This window comes from Balaenoptera borealis (assembly GCF_965194805.1).
Source record: "Balaenoptera borealis genome assembly, chromosome: 9".
Lineage (NCBI taxonomy): Eukaryota > Metazoa > Chordata > Mammalia > Artiodactyla > Balaenopteridae > Balaenoptera > Balaenoptera borealis.
In genome coordinates this window covers 79,668,680-79,690,052 of record NC_138873.1, presented here as the reverse complement: position 1 = coordinate 79,690,052, position 21,373 = coordinate 79,668,680, and positions in this window count along the sequence as shown.

Below are 21,373 nucleotides of genomic sequence, written 5' to 3'. Positions count from 1 at the left end.
AGCATTTATTTTTGGCAGCATTTTTGTTGATGGCCATTCTGACTGGTGTGAGCTGATAGGTTTTTGTAATTTGGGTTTACATGTCTGTAAAAATTCCTACAATTCATCATTTTTCCACGCCTTTTTGTTTTCTGTTAAAAGAAAAAAGAAAAAAAGTGTGAGTATAATATACCTCTTCAAATTTTCTTTTTGGAAGGTTGCACTCTAGAATTTTTGGGTTGATTTTCGACCTCAGTATTTTTTGGAGGGCAGGTGTCATTTACAGACCTGCAATTGGTGAATATTTAGTGACCTTTTGCAGTGGGTTTAAAACTGCTGTTGTGGGAAACGGCCACAAGGATGCAGCATTTCTCCATTCCCAAATCTGGGTACTAGGGCAGCACAGCCGTTCTGGAAGTCGTTTGCCTAGGTTGTAAATTTGAATGGAATGTGCCAGGAAAACCCCCCATAAGTTTATGTCTCATTACTCCTAGTTCGTTGTTTTAATTTTTTCAATTGGGGTAATGGTTAGAATGTTGCTTGTCCAAGGTGTACATCTACATATTCTATATACCTATTTATGTAGAGATCCTCTTCCCGTGTAAATTATTACACAGTGTTCCCTAAACCTTCCTTGCTATATGGTCGGTCTTTTTGATATATGTATATAATATGTATTTGTATACATATGGTAACGCTAATCTTCATTTATCCATTCCCCCCACCTTTCCTTTTAGATAAGCACAGTTTTTTTTTAATAAGTCTGTGATTGACTTTCTCTGTGGAATTATGTTCATTTGTGTCAGTTATTAGATAACGCCTATAAGTGATATCATAGGATATAGGACTTTTGCTTTCCGACTTACCTCATGTTCTGTGATTATCTCCAAGATCATCTATGGTGCCTCAAAGAGCAGTGTTTCATTGTTTTCCATGGCTAGTATTCATTGTGTACATGGACCACTTCTTCTTTATCCTTTCATCTGTTGATGGACATTTTGGTTGCTTCACTGTCTTGTCTATTGTGAATAAGGCTGCAGTGCAACTTTTGCAGCCCGGGTCTTCATTCTGGTCTTCTCAGGTGAGAGGCCCATTGGTGCGCCTGCTGGATTGAATGGTACCTCAATATTTCGTTTTCAACGCAGCTCCTTTCTGTTCTCATTATTAGCGTTTAACCCTTTTACATCTCACCAGCAGCTAGAGGGTACACAGTTCTCTAAAACCCCTTCAGCATTTATTGTTTGTAGACTTTTTGCCAATGGTCAGTCGACTGGTGTGAGTTGAAAACATTTTGTAGATTAGATTGCATGAGTCTAATACTTCCTGAGGTGGAGCGTTTATCCATTTTCCTTTCTTTAAAAAGAGAGTGAGTAAAACTTACCTCTTCATACTATCTTCTTGAAAATTTTGCCTGTTTTGAATTTTTTTTATCCATTCCCTACCTCAGCACAATTTTGAGGGCAGGTGTCTTTACAGCTCTGAGTCCTTGTGAATGGTAAGTGACCATTAGCAGTGGGTTAAAAGCTGCTCTTGTGGGAATCGGCCACAAGGCGGCAGCATTTCTCCTTTACCAAATCTGGTTACTAGGGCAACAGAGCCTTACTGGAAGTGGTGTTCTAGGTGGTAAATTAGAATGGAATGTGCGAGGAAAAAGCCCTTTAAGTTTATGTCTCATTACCTCTTGTTGGTATTTTGAACTTAATTTTTATTTTTTATCACAGCAAACTTGATTACAATGTTTTGTTTGTTCTAGGTGTGCAAGATGTGGTTCTTTCACACATATGCATATATCTATTCTTCTTCGGATCCTTTTCCCATGTAGGTTATGACACAATGTTGAGTAGTCTTCTCTTGGTATTGCGTAGGTCTTTGGTGATTATATATTTCACATGTGTTTGTATCTCTCTGTTAACCTCAATATGGTAATGTATCCAATCCTCACACCTTTCCATTTGGTGACCCATAAGTTTTTTTAATGAATCTATGATAGTGTTTCTCTGTGGAAATATCTTTGTATCATTTTTTAGGTAACACCTATATGTGATATGATAGGATATGTGTCTTTCGCTTTCTCACTTACTCCAAGTTGACTGATTACTTCTCGACTCATCTATGGTGCTGCAAATGGCATTGTTTCATTTTTTCACTAGCTCCTATTCCATCTGTACAGGTAGCAGTTCTTCTTTGTCCACCCATCTGTCGGTGGACTTTTTGGTTACTTCCATATCTTGGCTATTGTAATACTATGCAATGTAGATTTGCGTGCCTGTGTCCTTTCAGTTCTGTCTTCTTAGTTTATAGGTCCAAGAATAGGTCTGCTGGATCATATGGTAGCTGAATGTTTACCTTTTATAGGCAGCTCTATTCTGTTCTCCTTAGTGGCTTTTTCCAGGTTACATCCCACTTAAAGTGGAGGGTATGTATTTCTTCCCAGCACCTTCAGCATTTATTCTTTGTAGTTTTTGCTGATGGTTATTCTGAGTGGTGTGAGCTGATACCTCTTTGTGGTTGAATTTGCATGTGTCTCATAATGCGTTGAAGTTGAGCGTTAAGACATGTCCATTTTATTTTTCGAGCTGTGATTAGAGCTTATTACTTCAAAGTGTTTTCTTAAAGTATGTGTCACCATTTGAAATATTTTGGCCATTATCTCCCTCAAGACATTTTGAGGGCAGGTTTCATTTACAGCCCTGCAGTACTTGTTCATATGAAGTGACCATTAGCTCAGGCTTTAAACCTGCTTTTGCAGGTAACGGCCAGAGAGCGGCAGCCTTGCTACGTTCTCCATGCTGGTACTAGGGAAACAGACCTACCGGCCAGTGGTATTCTTCGGTTATAAATTAGAGTGCAATGTGCCCGGGTAAACCCACAAATGTTGATGTCTCCTTGCTTTTGTTTGTTTTTAAATTTAATTTATATTTATTATTAGAGTAATATTCCATTGTGTACGTGGACCACTTCTTCTTGGTGCATTCCTCGGTTGATGGACATTTTCATTGCTTCCAAGTGCTGGCTATGGTAAATATTGCTGGCGTACAGGTTTGCCCGCCTGTCACTTTTTCATTCTCATTTTCTCAGGTGATAGGCCAAGCAGTGGTTGTGATTGATTGACTGGTAGCTCAATATTTCCCTTTTCAAAGCACCTACATTGTGTTTTCATTAGTGGCTCTTTACATACCCCCCCCCTTACAACCGAGGGTACGCATTTCTCCACACTCCCTTCACCGTTTATTTTTGGCAGCATTTTTCCTAATGGCCATTCTGACTGCTGTGAGCTGATAGGTTTTTGTAATATGGGTATGCATGTCATTAAAAATTTTTTAAATTCATCATATTCCTACGCCTTTTTCTTTTCTCTTAAAAGAAAAAACCGTGAGTACAATATAGCTCTTGAAACTGTCTTCTTCGAAGGTTGCCCTCTTTTGAATTTTTTGGTCGATTTTTGACCCCAGAAATTTTCTGGAGGGCAGGTGCCATTTACACAACTGCAAGTGGGTGAAAATTTAGTGACCTTTTGCAGTGGGTTCAAAGCTGCTGTTGTGGGAAACGGCCACAAGGAGGTAGCATTTCTCCATTCCCCAAGCTGGGTCCTAGGGCAGCAGAGCCTTTCTGGAAGTCATTGTCCTAGGTTGTAAATTAGAATGGAATTTGCCAGGAGAAATCCCCTTAAGTTTATGTCTCATTACTTCTTCTTGGTTTTTAAAATTTTTTTTAATCTGGGTAAAGTTTAGAATATTGTTTGTCCTAGGTGTACACAATCTGGTTCATTTGTACATTATGTATGTCTATTAATGTACAGATCCTCTTCCCATGTAAAATATTACAGTGTTCCGTCGACCTCCCTTGCTATATGTTCGGTCTTTTTGATACATGTATATAATATGTATTTGTATATGTATAGTAACACTAATCCTCATTTCTCAATTTCCCCCCTCCTTTCCTTTTAGATGAGCATAGTTTGTTTTGTTTTCTAAGCCTGTGAGTGTCTTTCTCTTTGGAAATATGTTCATCTGTGTCAGTTATTAGGTAATGCCATAAGTGATAATATAGGCTATAGGTCTTTTGCTTTCCGACCTACTTCATGTTTTGTGATTATCTCCAGGCTCATCTATGGTGCCCCAAAGAGTAGTGCTTCAAAGTTTTCCAAGGCTAATATTCCATTGTGTACATGGACCACTTCTTCTTGGTGCATTCCTCTGTTGATGGACATTTTCGTTGCTTCCAAGTGTTGCCTATGGTAAATATTGCTGGAGTGCAGGATTGCCAGCCTGTGATTTTTGATTTTCATTTTCTCAGGTGATAGACCCAGCAGTGGTTATGATTGATTGACTGGTATGGTAGCTCAACGTTTACCTTTTCAAGGCACCTCAATTGTGCTTTCATTTGTGGCTCTTACCACGTCCCCCTTAGAATCGAGGGTACGCATTGCTCCACAATCACATCAGCATTTATTTTTGGCAGCATTTTTGTTGATGGCCATTCTGACTGGTGTGAGCTGATAGGTTTTTGTAATTTGGGTTTACATGTCTGTAAAAATTCCTACAATTCATCATTTTTCCACGCCTTTTTGTTTTCTGTTAAAAGAAAAAAGAAAAAAAGTGTGAGTATAATATACCTCTTCAAATTTTCTTTTTGGAAGGTTGCACTCTAGAATTTTTGGGTTGATTTTCGACCTCAGTATTTTTTGGAGGGCAGGTGTCATTTACAGACCTGCAATTGGTGAATATTTAGTGACCTTTTGCAGTGGGTTTAAAACTGCTGTTGTGGGAAACGGCCACAAGGATGCAGCATTTCTCCATTCCCAAATCTGGGTACTAGGGCAGCACAGCCGTTCTGGAAGTCGTTTGCCTAGGTTGTAAATTTGAATGGAATGTGCCAGGAAAACCCCCCATAAGTTTATGTCTCATTACTCCTAGTTCGTTGTTTTAATTTTTTCAATTGGGGTAATGGTTAGAATGTTGCTTGTCCAAGGTGTACATCTACATATTCTATATACCTATTTATGTAGAGATCCTCTTCCCGTGTAAATTATTACACAGTGTTCCCTAAACCTTCCTTGCTATATGGTCGGTCTTTTTGATATATGTATATAATATGTATTTGTATACATATGGTAACGCTAATCTTCATTTATCCATTCCCCCCACCTTTCCTTTTAGATAAGCACAGTTTTTTTTTAATAAGTCTGTGATTGACTTTCTCTGTGGAATTATGTTCATTTGTGTCAGTTATTAGATAACGCCTATAAGTGATATCATAGGATATAGGACTTTTGCTTTCCGACTTACCTCATGTTCTGTGATTATCTCCAAGATCATCTATGGTGCCTCAAAGAGCAGTGTTTCATTGTTTTCCATGGCTAGTATTCATTGTGTACATGGACCACTTCTTCTTTATCCTTTCATCTGTTGATGGACATTTTGGTTGCTTCACTGTCTTGTCTATTGTGAATAAGGCTGCAGTGCAACTTTTGCAGCCCGGGTCTTCATTCTGGTCTTCTCAGGTGAGAGGCCCATTGGTGCGCCTGCTGGATTGAATGGTACCTCAATTTTTCGTTTTCAACGCAGCTCCTTTCTGTTCTCATTATTAGCGTTTAACCCTTTTACATCTCACCAGCAGCTAGAGGGTACACAGTTCTCTAAAACCCCTTCAGCATTTATTGTTTGTAGACTTTTTGCCAATGGTCAGTCGACTGGTGTGAGTTGAAAACATTTTGTAGATTAGATTGCATGAGTCTAATACTTCCTGAGGTGGAGCGTTTATCCATTTTCCTTTCTTTAAAAAGAGAGTGAGTAAAACTTACCTCTTCATACTATCTTCTTGAAAATTTTGCCTGTTTTGAATTTTTTTTATCCATTCCCTACCTCAGCACAATTTTGAGGGCAGGTGTCTTTACAGCTCTGAGTCCTTGTGAATGGTAAGTGACCATTAGCAGTGGGTTAAAAGCTGCTCTTGTGGGAATCGGCCACAAGGCGGCAGCATTTCTCCTTTACCAAATCTGGTTACTAGGGCAACAGAGCCTTACTGGAAGTGGTGTTCTAGGTGGTAAATTAGAATGGAATGTGCGAGGAAAAAGCCCTTTAAGTTTATGTCTCATTACCTCTTGTTGGTATTTTGAACTTAATTTTTATTTTTTATCACAGCAAACTTGATTACAATGTTTTGTTTGTTCTAGGTGTGCAAGATGTGGTTCTTTCACACATATGCATATATCTATTCTTCTTCGGATCCTTTTCCCATGTAGGTTATGACACAATGTTGAGTAGTCTTCTCTTGGTATTGCGTAGGTCTTTGGTGATTATATATTTCACATGTGTTTGTATCTCTCTGTTAACCTCAATATGGTAATGTATCCAATCCTCACACCTTTCCATTTGGTGAACCATAAGTTTTTTTAATGAATCTATGATAGTGTTTCTCTGTGGAAATATCTTTGTATCATTTTTTAGGTAACACCTATATGTGATATGATAGGATATGTGTCTTTCGCTTTCTCACTTACTCCAAGTTGACTGATTACTTCTCGACTCATCTATGGTGCTGCAAATGGCATTGTTTCATTTTTTCACTAGCTCCTATTCCATCTGTACAGGTAGCAGTTCTTCTTTGTCCACCCATCTGTCGGTGGACTTTTTGGTTACTTCCATATCTTGGCTATTGTAATACTATGCAATGTAGATTTGCGTGCCTGTGTCCTTTCAGTTCTGTCTTCTTAGTTTATAGGTCCAAGAATAGGTCTGCTGGATCATATGGTAGCTGAATGTTTACCTTTTATAGGCAGCTCTATTCTGTTCTCCTTAGTGGCTTTTTCCAGGTTACATCCCACTTAAAGTGGAGGGTATGTATTTCTTCCCAGCACCTTCAGCATTTATTCTTTGTAGTTTTTGCTGATGGTTATTCTGAGTGGTGTGAGCTGATACCTCTTTGTGGTTGAATTTGCATGTGTCTCATAATGCGTTGAAATTGAGCATTAAGACATGTCCATTTTATTTTTCGAGCTGTGATTAGAGCTTATTACTTCAAAGTGTTTTCTTAAAGTATGTGTCACCATTTGAAATATTTTGGCCATTATCTCCCTCAAGACATTTTGAGGGCAGGTTTCATTTACAGCCCTGCAGTACTTGTTCATATGAAGTGACCATTAGCTCAGGCTTTAAACCTGCTTTTGCAGGTAACGGCCAGAGAGCGGCAGCCTTGCTACGTTCTCCATGCTGGTACTAGGGAAACAGACCTACCGGCCAGTGGTATTCTTCGGTTATAAATTAGAGTGCAATGTGCCCGGGTAAACCCACAAATGTTGATGTCTCCTTGCTTTTGTTTGTTTTTAAATTTAATTTATATTTATTATTAGAGTAATATTCCATTGTGTACGTGGACCACTTCTTCTTGGTGCATTCCTCGGTTGATGGACATTTTCATTGCTTCCAAGTGCTGGCTATGGTAAATATTGCTGGCGTACAGGTTTGCCCGCCTGTCACTTTTTCAGTCTCATTTTCTCAGGTGATAGGCCAAGCAGTGGTTGTGATTGATTGACTGGTAGCTCAATATTTCCCTTTTCAAAGCACCTACTTTGTGTTTTCATTAGTGGCTCTTTACATGCCCCCCCCCCTACAACCGAGGGTACGCATTTCTCCACACTCCCTTCACCGTTTATTTTTGGCAGCATTTTTCCTAATGGCCATTCTGACTGCTGTGAGCTGATAGGTTTTTGTAATATGGGTATGCATGTCATTAAAAATTTTTTAAATTCATCATATTCCTACGCCTTTTTCTTTTCTCTTAAAAGAAAAAACCGTGAGTACAATATAGCTCTTGAAACTGTCTTCTTCGAAGGTTGCCCTCTTTTGAATTTTTTGGTCGATTTTTGACCCCAGAAATTTTCTGGAGGGCAGGTGCCATTTACACAACTGCAAGTGGGTGAAAATTTAGTGACCTTTTGCAGTGGGTTCAAAGCTGCTGTTGTGGGAAACGGCCACAAGGAGGTAGCATTTCTCCATTCCCCAAGCTGGGTCCTAGGGCAGCAGAGCCTTTCTGGAAGTCATTGTCCTAGGTTGTAAATTAGAATGGAATTTGCCAGGAGAAATCCCCTTAAGTTTATGTCTCATTACTTCTTCTTGGTTTTTAAAATTTTTTTTAATCTGGGTAAAGTTTAGAATATTGTTTGTCCTAGGTGTACACAATCTGGTCCATTTGTACATTATGTATGTCTATTAATGTACAGATCCTCTTCCCATGTAAAATATTACAGTGTTCCGTCGACCTCCCTTGCTATATGTTCGGTCTTTTTGATACATGTATATAATATGTATTTGTATATGTATAGTAACACTAATCCTCATTTCTCAATTTCCCCCCTCCTTTCCTTTTAGATGAGCATAGTTTGTTTTGTTTTCTAAGCCTGTGAGTGTCTTTCTCTTTGGAAATATGTTCATCTGTGTCAGTTATTAGGTAATGCCATAAGTGATAATATAGGCTATAGGTCTTTTGCTTTCCGACCTACTTCATGTTTTGTGATTATCTCCAGGCTCATCTATGGTGCCCCAAAGAGTAGTGCTTCAAAGTTTTCCAAGGCTAATATTCCATTGTGTACATGGACCACTTCTTCTTGGTGCATTCCTCTGTTGATGGACATTTTCGTTGCTTCCAAGTGTTGCCTATGGTAAATATTGCTGGAGTGCAGGATTGCCAGCCTGTGATTTTTGATTTTCATTTTCTCAGGTGATAGACCCAGCAGTGGTTATGATTGATTGACTGGTATGGTAGCTCAACGTTTACCTTTTCAAGGCACCTCAATTGTGCTTTCATTTGTGGCTCTTACCACGTCCCCCTTAGAATCGAGGGTACGCATTGCTCCACAATCACGTCAGCATTTATTTTTGGCAGCATTTTTGTTGATGGCCATTCTGACTGGTGTGAGCTGATAGGTTTTTGTAATTTGGGTTTACATGTCTGTAAAAATTCCTACAATTCATCATTTTTCCACGCCTTTTTGTTTTCTGTTAAAAGAAAAAAGAAAAAAAGTGTGAGTATAATATACCTCTTCAAATTTTCTTTTTGGAAGGTTGCACTCTAGAATTTTTGGGTTGATTTTCGACCTCAGTATTTTTTGGAGGGCAGGTGTCATTTACAGACCTGCAATTGGTGAATATTTAGTGACCTTTTGCAGTGGGTTTAAAACTGCTGTTGTGGGAAACGGCCACAAGGATGCAGCATTTCTCCATTCCCAAATCTGGGTACTAGGGCAGCACAGCCGTTCTGGAAGTCGTTTGCCTAGGTTGTAAATTTGAATGGAATGTGCCAGGAAAACCCCCCATAAGTTTATGTCTCATTACTCCTAGTTCGTTGTTTTAATTTTTTCAATTGGGGTAATGGTTAGAATGTTGCTTGTCCAAGGTGTACATCTACATATTCTATATACCTATTTATGTAGAGATCCTCTTCCCGTGTAAATTATTACACAGTGTTCCCTAAACCTTCCTTGCTATATGGTCGGTCTTTTTGATATATGTATATAATATGTATTTGTATACATATGGTAACGCTAATCTTCATTTATCCATTCCCCCCACCTTTCCTTTTAGATAAGCACAGTTTTTTTTTAATAAGTCTGTGATTGACTTTCTCTGTGGAATTATGTTCATTTGTGTCAGTTATTAGATAACGCCTATAAGTGATATCATAGGATATAGGACTTTTGCTTTCCGACTTACCTCATGTTCTGTGATTATCTCCAAGATCATCTATGGTGCCTCAAAGAGCAGTGTTTCATTGTTTTCCATGGCTAGTATTCATTGTGTACATGGACCACTTCTTCTTTATCCTTTCATCTGTTGATGGACATTTTGGTTGCTTCACTGTCTTGTCTATTGTGAATAAGGCTGCAGTGCAACTTTTGCAGCCCGGGTCTTCATTCTGGTCTTCTCAGGTGAGAGGCCCATTGGTGCGCCTGCTGGATTGAATGGTACCTCAATTTTTCGTTTTCAACGCAGCTCCTTTCTGTTCTCATTATTAGCGTTTAACCCTTTTACATCTCACCAGCAGCTAGAGGGTACACAGTTCTCTAAAACCCCTTCAGCATTTATTGTTTGTAGACTTTTTGCCAATGGTCAGTCGACTGGTGTGAGTTGAAAACATTTTGTAGATTAGATTGCATGAGTCTAATACTTCCTGAGGTGGAGCGTTTATCCATTTTCCTTTCTTTAAAAAGAGAGTGAGTAAAACTTACCTCTTCATACTATCTTCTTGAAAATTTTGCCTGTTTTGAATTTTTTTTATCCATTCCCTACCTCAGCACAATTTTGAGGGCAGGTGTCTTTACAGCTCTGAGTCCTTGTGAATGGTAAGTGACCATTAGCAGTGGGTTAAAAGCTGCTCTTGTGGGAATCGGCCACAAGGCGGCAGCATTTCTCCTTTACCAAATCTGGTTACTAGGGCAACAGAGCCTTACTGGAAGTGGTGTTCTAGGTGGTAAATTAGAATGGAATGTGCGAGGAAAAAGCCCTTTAAGTTTATGTCTCATTACCTCTTGTTGGTATTTTGAACTTAATTTTTATTTTTTATCACAGCAAACTTGATTACAATGTTTTGTTTGTTCTAGGTGTGCAAGATGTGGTTCTTTCACACATATGCATATATCTATTCTTCTTCGGATCCTTTTCCCATGTAGGTTATGACACAATGTTGAGTAGTCTTCTCTTGGTATTGCGTAGGTCTTTGGTGATTATATATTTCACATGTGTTTGTATCTCTCTGTTAACCTCAATATGGTAATGTATCCAATCCTCACACCTTTCCATTTGGTGACCCATAAGTTTTTTTAATGAATCTATGATAGTGTTTCTCTGTGGAAATATCTTTGTATCATTTTTTAGGTAACACCTATATGTGATATGATAGGATATGTGTCTTTCGCTTTCTCACTTACTCCAAGTTGACTGATTACTTCTCGACTCATCTATGGTGCTGCAAATGGCATTGTTTCATTTTTTCACTAGCTCCTATTCCATCTGTACAGGTAGCAGTTCTTCTTTGTCCACCCATCTGTCGGTGGACTTTTTGGTTACTTCCATATCTTGGCTATTGTAATACTATGCAATGTAGATTTGCGTGCCTGTGTCCTTTCAGTTCTGTCTTCTTAGTTTATAGGTCCAAGAATAGGTCTGCTGGATCATATGGTAGCTGAATGTTTACCTTTTATAGGCAGCTCTATTCTGTTCTCCTTAGTGGCTTTTTCCAGGTTACATCCCACTTAAAGTGGAGGGTATGTATTTCTTCCCAGCACCTTCAGCATTTATTCTTTGTAGTTTTTGCTGATGGTTATTCTGAGTGGTGTGAGCTGATACCTCTTTGTGGTTGAATTTGCATGTGTCTCATAATGCGTTGAAATTGAGCATTAAGACATGTCCATTTTATTTTTCGAGCTGTGATTAGAGCTTATTACTTCAAAGTGTTTTCTTAAAGTATGTGTCACCATTTGAAATATTTTGGCCATTATCTCCCTCAAGACATTTTGAGGGCAGGTTTCATTTACAGCCCTGCAGTACTTGTTCATATGAAGTGACCATTAGCTCAGGCTTTAAACCTGCTTTTGCAGGTAACGGCCAGAGAGCGGCAGCCTTGCTACGTTCTCCATGCTGGTACTAGGGAAACAGACCTACCGGCCAGTGGTATTCTTCGGTTATAAATTAGAGTGCAATGTGCCCGGGTAAACCCACAAATGTTGATGTCTCCTTGCTTTTGTTTGTTTTTAAATTTAATTTATATTTATTATTAGAGTAATATTCCATTGTGTACGTGGACCACTTCTTCTTGGTGCATTCCTCGGTTGATGGACATTTTCATTGCTTCCAAGTGCTGGCTATGGTAAATATTGCTGGCGTACAGGTTTGCCCGCCTGTCACTTTTTCATTCTCATTTTCTCAGGTGATAGGCCAAGCAGTGGTTGTGATTGATTGACTGGTAGCTCAATATTTCCCTTTTCAAAGCACCTACATTGTGTTTTCATTAGTGGCTCTTTACATACCCCCCCCCTTACAACCGAGGGTACGCATTTCTCCACACTCCCTTCACCGTTTATTTTTGGCAGCATTTTTCCTAATGGCCATTCTGACTGCTGTGAGCTGATAGGTTTTTGTAATATGGGTATGCATGTCATTAAAAATTTTTTAAATTCATCATATTCCTACGCCTTTTTCTTTTCTCTTAAAAGAAAAAACCGTGAGTACAATATAGCTCTTGAAACTGTCTTCTTCGAAGGTTGCCCTCTTTTGAATTTTTTGGTCGATTTTTGACCCCAGAAATTTTCTGGAGGGCAGGTGCCATTTACACAACTGCAAGTGGGTGAAAATTTAGTGACCTTTTGCAGTGGGTTCAAAGCTGCTGTTGTGGGAAACGGCCACAAGGAGGTAGCATTTCTCCATTCCCCAAGCTGGGTCCTAGGGCAGCAGAGCCTTTCTGGAAGTCATTGTCCTAGGTTGTAAATTAGAATGGAATTTGCCAGGAGAAATCCCCTTAAGTTTATGTCTCATTACTTCTTCTTGGTTTTTAAAATTTTTTTTAATCTGGGTAAAGTTTAGAATATTGTTTGTCCTAGGTGTACACAATCTGGTTCATTTGTACATTATGTATGTCTATTAATGTACAGATCCTCTTCCCATGTAAAATATTACAGTGTTCCGTCGACCTCCCTTGCTATATGTTCGGTCTTTTTGATACATGTATATAATATGTATTTGTATATGTATAGTAACACTAATCCTCATTTCTCAATTTCCCCCCTCCTTTCCTTTTAGATGAGCATAGTTTGTTTTGTTTTCTAAGCCTGTGAGTGTCTTTCTCTTTGGAAATATGTTCATCTGTGTCAGTTATTAGGTAATGCCATAAGTGATAATATAGGCTATAGGTCTTTTGCTTTCCGACCTACTTCATGTTTTGTGATTATCTCCAGGCTCATCTATGGTGCCCCAAAGAGTAGTGCTTCAAAGTTTTCCAAGGCTAATATTCCATTGTGTACATGGACCACTTCTTCTTGGTGCATTCCTCTGTTGATGGACATTTTCGTTGCTTCCAAGTGTTGCCTATGGTAAATATTGCTGGAGTGCAGGATTGCCAGCCTGTGATTTTTGATTTTCATTTTCTCAGGTGATAGACCCAGCAGTGGTTATGATTGATTGACTGGTATGGTAGCTCAACGTTTACCTTTTCAAGGCACCTCAATTGTGCTTTCATTTGTGGCTCTTACCACGTCCCCCTTAGAATCGAGGGTACGCATTGCTCCACAATCACGTCAGCATTTATTTTTGGCAGCATTTTTGTTGATGGCCATTCTGACTGGTGTGAGCTGATAGGTTTTTGTAATTTGGGTTTACATGTCTGTAAAAATTCCTACAATTCATCATTTTTCCACGCCTTTTTGTTTTCTGTTAAAAGAAAAAAGAAAAAAAGTGTGAGTATAATATACCTCTTCAAATTTTCTTTTTGGAAGGTTGCACTCTAGAATTTTTGGGTTGATTTTCGACCTCAGTATTTTTTGGAGGGCAGGTGTCATTTACAGACCTGCAATTGGTGAATATTTAGTGACCTTTTGCAGTGGGTTTAAAACTGCTGTTGTGGGAAACGGCCACAAGGATGCAGCATTTCTCCATTCCCAAATCTGGGTACTAGGGCAGCACAGCCGTTCTGGAAGTCGTTTGCCTAGGTTGTAAATTTGAATGGAATGTGCCAGGAAAACCCCCCATAAGTTTATGTCTCATTACTCCTAGTTCGTTGTTTTAATTTTTTCAATTGGGGTAATGGTTAGAATGTTGCTTGTCCAAGGTGTACATCTACATATTCTATATACCTATTTATGTAGAGATCCTCTTCCCGTGTAAATTATTACACAGTGTTCCCTAAACCTTCCTTGCTATATGGTCGGTCTTTTTGATATATGTATATAATATGTATTTGTATACATATGGTAACGCTAATCTTCATTTATCCATTCCCCCCACCTTTCCTTTTAGATAAGCACAGTTTTTTTTTAATAAGTCTGTGATTGACTTTCTCTGTGGAATTATGTTCATTTGTGTCAGTTATTAGATAACGCCTATAAGTGATATCATAGGATATAGGACTTTTGCTTTCCGACTTACCTCATGTTCTGTGATTATCTCCAAGATCATCTATGGTGCCTCAAAGAGCAGTGTTTCATTGTTTTCCATGGCTAGTATTCATTGTGTACATGGACCACTTCTTCTTTATCCTTTCATCTGTTGATGGACATTTTGGTTGCTTCACTGTCTTGTCTATTGTGAATAAGGCTGCAGTGCAACTTTTGCAGCCCGGGTCTTCATTCTGGTCTTCTCAGGTGAGAGGCCCATTGGTGCGCCTGCTGGATTGAATGGTACCTCAATTTTTCGTTTTCAACGCAGCTCCTTTCTGTTCTCATTATTAGCGTTTAACCCTTTTACATCTCACCAGCAGCTAGAGGGTACACAGTTCTCTAAAACCCCTTCAGCATTTATTGTTTGTAGACTTTTTGCCAATGGTCAGTCGACTGGTGTGAGTTGAAAACATTTTGTAGATTAGATTGCATGAGTCTAATACTTCCTGAGGTGGAGCGTTTATCCATTTTCCTTTCTTTAAAAAGAGAGTGAGTAAAACTTACCTCTTCATACTATCTTCTTGAAAATTTTGCCTGTTTTGAATTTTTTTTATCCATTCCCTACCTCAGCACAATTTTGAGGGCAGGTGTCTTTACAGCTCTGAGTCCTTGTGAATGGTAAGTGACCATTAGCAGTGGGTTAAAAGCTGCTCTTGTGGGAATCGGCCACAAGGCGGCAGCATTTCTCCTTTACCAAATCTGGTTACTAGGGCAACAGAGCCTTACTGGAAGTGGTGTTCTAGGTGGTAAATTAGAATGGAATGTGCGAGGAAAAAGCCCTTTAAGTTTATGTCTCATTACCTCTTGTTGGTATTTTGAACTTAATTTTTATTTTTTATCACAGCAAACTTGATTACAATGTTTTGTTTGTTCTAGGTGTGCAAGATGTGGTTCTTTCACACATATGCATATATCTATTCTTCTTCGGATCCTTTTCCCATGTAGGTTATGACACAATGTTGAGTAGTCTTCTCTTGGTATTGCGTAGGTCTTTGGTGATTATATATTTCACATGTGTTTGTATCTCTCTGTTAACCTCAATATGGTAATGTATCCAATCCTCACACCTTTCCATTTGGTGACCCATAAGTTTTTTTAATGAATCTATGATAGTGTTTCTCTGTGGAAATATCTTTGTATCATTTTTTAGGTAACACCTATATGTGATATGATAGGATATGTGTCTTTCGCTTTCTCACTTACTCCAAGTTGACTGATTACTTCTCGACTCATCTATGGTGCTGCAAATGGCATTGTTTCATTTTTTCACTAGCTCCTATTCCATCTGTACAGGTAGCAGTTCTTCTTTGTCCACCCATCTGTCGGTGGACTTTTTGGTTACTTCCATATCTTGGCTATTGTAATACTATGCAATGTAGATTTGCGTGCCTGTGTCCTTTCAGTTCTGTCTTCTTAGTTTATAGGTCCAAGAATAGGTCTGCTGGATCATATGGTAGCTGAATGTTTACCTTTTATAGGCAGCTCTATTCTGTTCTCCTTAGTGGCTTTTTCCAGGTTACATCCCACTTAAAGTGGAGGGTATGTATTTCTTCCCAGCACCTTCAGCATTTATTCTTTGTAGTTTTTGCTGATGGTTATTCTGAGTGGTGTGAGCTGATACCTCTTTGTGGTTGAATTTGCATGTGTCTCATAATGCGTTGAAGTTGAGCGTTAAGACATGTCCATTTTATTTTTCGAGCTGTGATTAGAGCTTATTACTTCAAAGTGTTTTCTTAAAGTATGTGTCACCATTTGAAATATTTTGGCCATTATCTCCCTCAAGACATTTTGAGGGCAGGTTTCATTTACAGCCCTGCAGTACTTGTTCATATGAAGTGACCATTAGCTCAGGCTTTAAACCTGCTTTTGCAGGTAACGGCCAGAGAGCGGCAGCCTTGCTACGTTCTCCATGCTGGTACTAGGGAAACAGACCTACCGGCCAGTGGTATTCTTCGGTTATAAATTAGAGTGCAATGTGCCCGGGTAAACCCACAAATGTTGATGTCTCCTTGCTTTTGTTTGTTTTTAAATTTAATTTATATTTATTATTAGAGTAATATTCCATTGTGTACGTGGACCACTTCTTCTTGGTGCATTCCTCGGTTGATGGACATTTTCATTGCTTCCAAGTGCTGGCTATGGTAAATATTGCTGGCGTACAGGTTTGCCCGCCTGTCACTTTTTCAGTCTCATTTTCTCAGGTGATAGGCCAAGCAGTGGTTGTGATTGATTGACTGGTAGCTCAATATTTCCCTTTTCAAAGCACCTACTTTGTGTTTTCATTAGTGGCTCTTTACATGCCCCCCCCCTACAACCGAGGGTACGCATTTCTCCACACTCCCTTCACCGTTTATTTTTGGCAGCATTTTTCCTAATGGCCATTCTGACTGCTGTGAGCTGATAGGTTTTTGTAATATGGGTATGCATGTCATTAAAAATTTTTTAAATTCATCATATTCCTACGCCTTTTTCTTTTCTCTTAAAAGAAAAAACCGTGAGTACAATATAGCTCTTGAAACTGTCTTCTTCGAAGGTTGCCCTCTTTTGAATTTTTTGGTCGATTTTTGACCCCAGAAATTTTCTGGAGGGCAGGTGCCATTTACACAACTGCAAGTGGGTGAAAATTTAGTGACCTTTTGCAGTGGGTTCAAAGCTGCTGTTGTGGGAAACGGCCACAAGGAGGTAGCATTTCTCCATTCCCCAAGCTGGGTCCTAGGGCAGCAGAGCCTTTCTGGAAGTCATTGTCCTAGGTTGTAAATTAGAATGGAATTTGCCAGGAGAAATCCCCTTAAGTTTATGTCTCATTACTTCTTCTTGGTTTTTAAAATTTTTTTTAATCTGGGTAAAGTTTAGAATATTGTTTGTCCTAGGTGTACACAATCTGGTCCATTTGTACATTATGTATGTCTATTAATGTACAGATCCTCTTCCCATGTAAAATATTACAGTGTTCCGTCGACCTCCCTTGCTATATGTTCGGTCTTTTTGATACATGTATATAATATGTATTTGTATATGTATAGTAACACTAATCCTCATTTCTCAATTTCCCCCCTCCTTTCCTTTTAGATGAGCATAGTTTGTTTTGTTTTCTAAGCCTGTGAGTGTCTTTCTCTTTGGAAATATGTTCATCTGTGTCAGTTATTAGGTAATGCCATAAGTGATAATATAGGCTATAGGTCTTTTGCTTTCCGACCTACTTCATGTTTTGTGATTATCTCCAGGCTCATCTATGGTGCCCCAAAGAGTAGTGCTTCAAAGTTTTCCAAGGCTAATATTCCATTGTGTACATGGACCACTTCTTCTTGGTGCATTCCTCTGTTGATGGACATTTTCGTTGCTTCCAAGTGTTGCCTATGGTAAATATTGCTGGAGTGCAGGATTGCCAGCCTGTGATTTTTGATTTTCATTTTCTCAGGTGATAGACCCAGCAGTGGTTATGATTGATTGACTGGTATGGTAGCTCAACGTTTACCTTTTCAAGGCACCTCAATTGTGCTTTCATTTGTGGCTCTTACCACGTCCCCCTTAGAATCGAGGGTACGCATTGCTCCACAATCACGTCAGCATTTATTTTTGGCAGCATTTTTGTTGATGGCCATTCTGACTGGTGTGAGCTGATAGGTTTTTGTAATTTGGGTTTACATGTCTGTAAAAATTCCTACAATTCATCATTTTTCCACGCCTTTTTGTTTTCTGTTAAAAGAAAAAAGAAAAAAAGTGTGAGTATAATATACCTCTTCAAATTTTCTTTTTGGAAGGTTGCACTCTAGAATTGTTGGGTTGATTTTCGACCTCAGTATTTTTTGGAGGGCAGGTGTCATTTACAGACCTGCAATTGGTGAATATTTAGTGACCTTTTGCAGTGGGTTTAAAACTGCTGTTGTGGGAAACGGCCACAAGGATGCAGCATTTCTCCATTCCCAAATCTGGGTACTAGGGCAGCACAGCCGTTCTGGAAGTCGTTTGCCTAGGTTGTAAATTTGAATGGAATGTGCCAGGAAAACCCCCCATAAGTTTATGTCTCATTACTCCTAGTTCGTTGTTTTAATTTTTTCAATTGGGGTAATGGTTAGAATGTTGCTTGTCCAAGGTGTACATCTACATATTCTATATACCTATTTATGTAGAGATCCTCTTCCCGTGTAAATTATTACACAGTGTTCCCTAAACCTTCCTTGCTATATGGTCGGTCTTTTTGATATATGTATATAATATGTATTTGTATACATATGGTAACGCTAATCTTCATTTATCCATTCCCCCCACCTTTCCTTTTAGATAAGCACAGTTTTTTTTTAATAAGTCTGTGATTGACTTTCTCTGTGGAATTATGTTCATTTGTGTCAGTTATTAGATAACGCCTATAAGTGATATCATAGGATATAGGACTTTTGCTTTCCGACTTACCTCATGTTCTGTGATTATCTCCAAGATCATCTATGGTGCCTCAAAGAGCAGTGTTTCATTGTTTTCCATGGCTAGTATTCATTGTGTACATGGACCACTTCTTCTTTATCCTTTCATCTGTTGATGGACATTTTGGTTGCTTCACTGTCTTGTCTATTGTGAATAAGGCTGCAGTGCAACTTTTGCAGCCCGGGTCTTCATTCTGGTCTTCTCAGGTGAGAGGCCCATTGGTGCGCCTGCTGGATTGAATGGTACCTCAATTTTTCGTTTTCAACGCAGCTCCTTTCTGTTCTCATTATTAGCGTTTAACCCTTTTACATCTCACCAGCAGCTAGAGGGTACACAGTTCTCTAAAACCCCTTCAGCATTTATTGTTTGTAGACTTTTTGCCAATGGTCAGTCGACTGGTGTGAGTTGAAAACATTTTGTAGATTAGATTGCATGAGTCTAATACTTCCTGAGGTGGAGCGTTTATCCATTTTCCTTTCTTTAAAAAGAGAGTGAGTAAAACTTACCTCTTCATACTATCTTCTTGAAAATTTTGCCTGTTTTGAATTTTTTTTATCCATTCCCTACCTCAGCACAATTTTGAGGGCAGGTGTCTTTACAGCTCTGAGTCCTTGTGAATGGTAAGTGACCATTAGCAGTGGGTTAAAAGCTGCTCTTGTGGGAATCGGCCACAAGGCGGCAGCATTTCTCCTTTACCAAATCTGGTTACTAGGGCAACAGAGCCTTACTGGAAGTGGTGTTCTAGGTGGTAAATTAGAATGGAATGTGCGAGGAAAAAGCCCTTTAAGTTTATGTCTCATTACCTCTTGTTGGTATTTTGAACTTAATTTTTATTTTTTATCACAGCAAACTTGATTACAATGTTTTGTTTGTTCTAGGTGTGCAAGATGTGGTTCTTTCACACATATGCATATATCTATTCTTCTTCGGATCCTTTTCCCATGTAGGTTATGACACAATGTTGAGTAGTCTTCTCTTGGTATTGCGTAGGTCTTTGGTGATTATATATTTCACATGTGTTTGTATCTCTCTGTTAACCTCAATATGGTAATGTATCCAATCCTCACACCTTTCCATTTGGTGAACCATAAGTTTTTTTAATGAATCTATGATAGTGTTTCTCTGTGGAAATATCTTTGTATCATTTTTTAGGTAACACCTATATGTGATATGATAGGATATGTGTCTTTCGCTTTCTCACTTACTCCAAGTTGACTGATTACTTCTCGACTCATCTATGGTGCTGCAAATGGCATTGTTTCATTTTTTCACTAGCTCCTATTCCATCTGTACAGGTAGCAGTTCTTCTTTGTCCACCCATCTGTCGGTGGACTTTTTGGTTACTTCCATATCTTGGCTATTGTAATACTATGCAATGTAGATTTGCGTGCCTGTGTCCTTTCAGTTCTGTCTTCTTAGTTTATAGGTCCAAGAATAGGTCTGCTGGATCATATGGTAGCTGAATGTTTACCTTTTATAGGCAGCTCTATTCTGTTCTCCTTAGTGGCTTTTTCCAGGTTACATCCCACTTAAAGTGGAGGGTATGTATTTCTTCCCAGCACCTTCAGCATTTATTCTTTGTAGTTTTTGCTGATGGTTATTCTGAGTGGTGTGAGCTGATACCTCTTTGTGGTTGAATTTGCATGTGTCTCATAATGCGTTGAAGTTGAGCGTTAAGACATGTCCATTTTATTTTTCGAGCTGTGATTAGAGCTTATTACTTCAAAGTGTTTTCTTAAAGTATGTGTCACCATTTGAAATATTTTGGCCATTATCTCCCTCAAGACATTTTGAGGGCAGGTTTCATTTACAGCCCTGCAGTACTTGTTCATATGAAGTGACCATTAGCTCAGGCTTTAAACCTGCTTTTGCAGGTAACGGCCAGAGAGCGGCAGCCTTTCTACGTTCTCCATGCTGGTACTAGGGAAACAGACCTACCGGCCAGTGGTATTCTTCGGTTATAAATTAGAGTGCAATGTGCCCGGGTAAACCCACAAATGTTGATGTCTCCTTGCTTTTGTTTGTTTTTAAATTTAATTTATATTTATTATTAGAGTAATATTCCATTGTGTACGTGGACCACTTCTTCTTGGTGCATTCCTCGGTTGATGGACATTTTCATTGCTTCCAAGTGCTGGCTATGGTAAATATTGCTGGCGTACAGGTTTGCCCGCCTGTCACTTTTTCAGTCTCATTTTCTCAGGTGATAGGCCAAGCAGTGGTTTTGATTGATTGACTGGTAGCTCAATATTTCCCTTTTCAAAGCACCTACTTTGTGTTTTCATTAGTGGCTCTTTACATGCCCCCCCCCCTACAACCGAGGGTACGCATTTCTCCACACTCCCTTCACCGTTTATTTTTGGCAGCATTTTTCCTAATGGCCATTCTGACTGCTGTGAGCTGATAGGTTTTTGTAATATGGGTATGCATGTCATTAAAAATTTTTTAAATTCATCATATTCCTACGCCTTTTTCTTTTCTCTTAAAAGAAAAAACCGTGAGTACAATATAGCTCTTGAAACTGTCTTCTTCGAAGGTTGCCCTCTTTTGAATTTTTTGGTCGATTTTTGACCCCAGAAATTTTCTGGAGGGCAGGTGCCATTTACACAACTGCAAGTGGGTGAAAATTTAGTGACCTTTTGCAGTGGGTTCAAAGCTGCTGTTGTGGGAAACGGCCACAAGGAGGTAGCATTTCTCCATTCCCCAAGCTGGGTCCTAGGGCAGCAGAGCCTTTCTGGAAGTCATTGTCCTAGGTTGTAAATTAGAATGGAATTTGCCAGGAGAAATCCCCTTAAGTTTATGTCTCATTACTTCTTCTTGGTTTTTAAAATT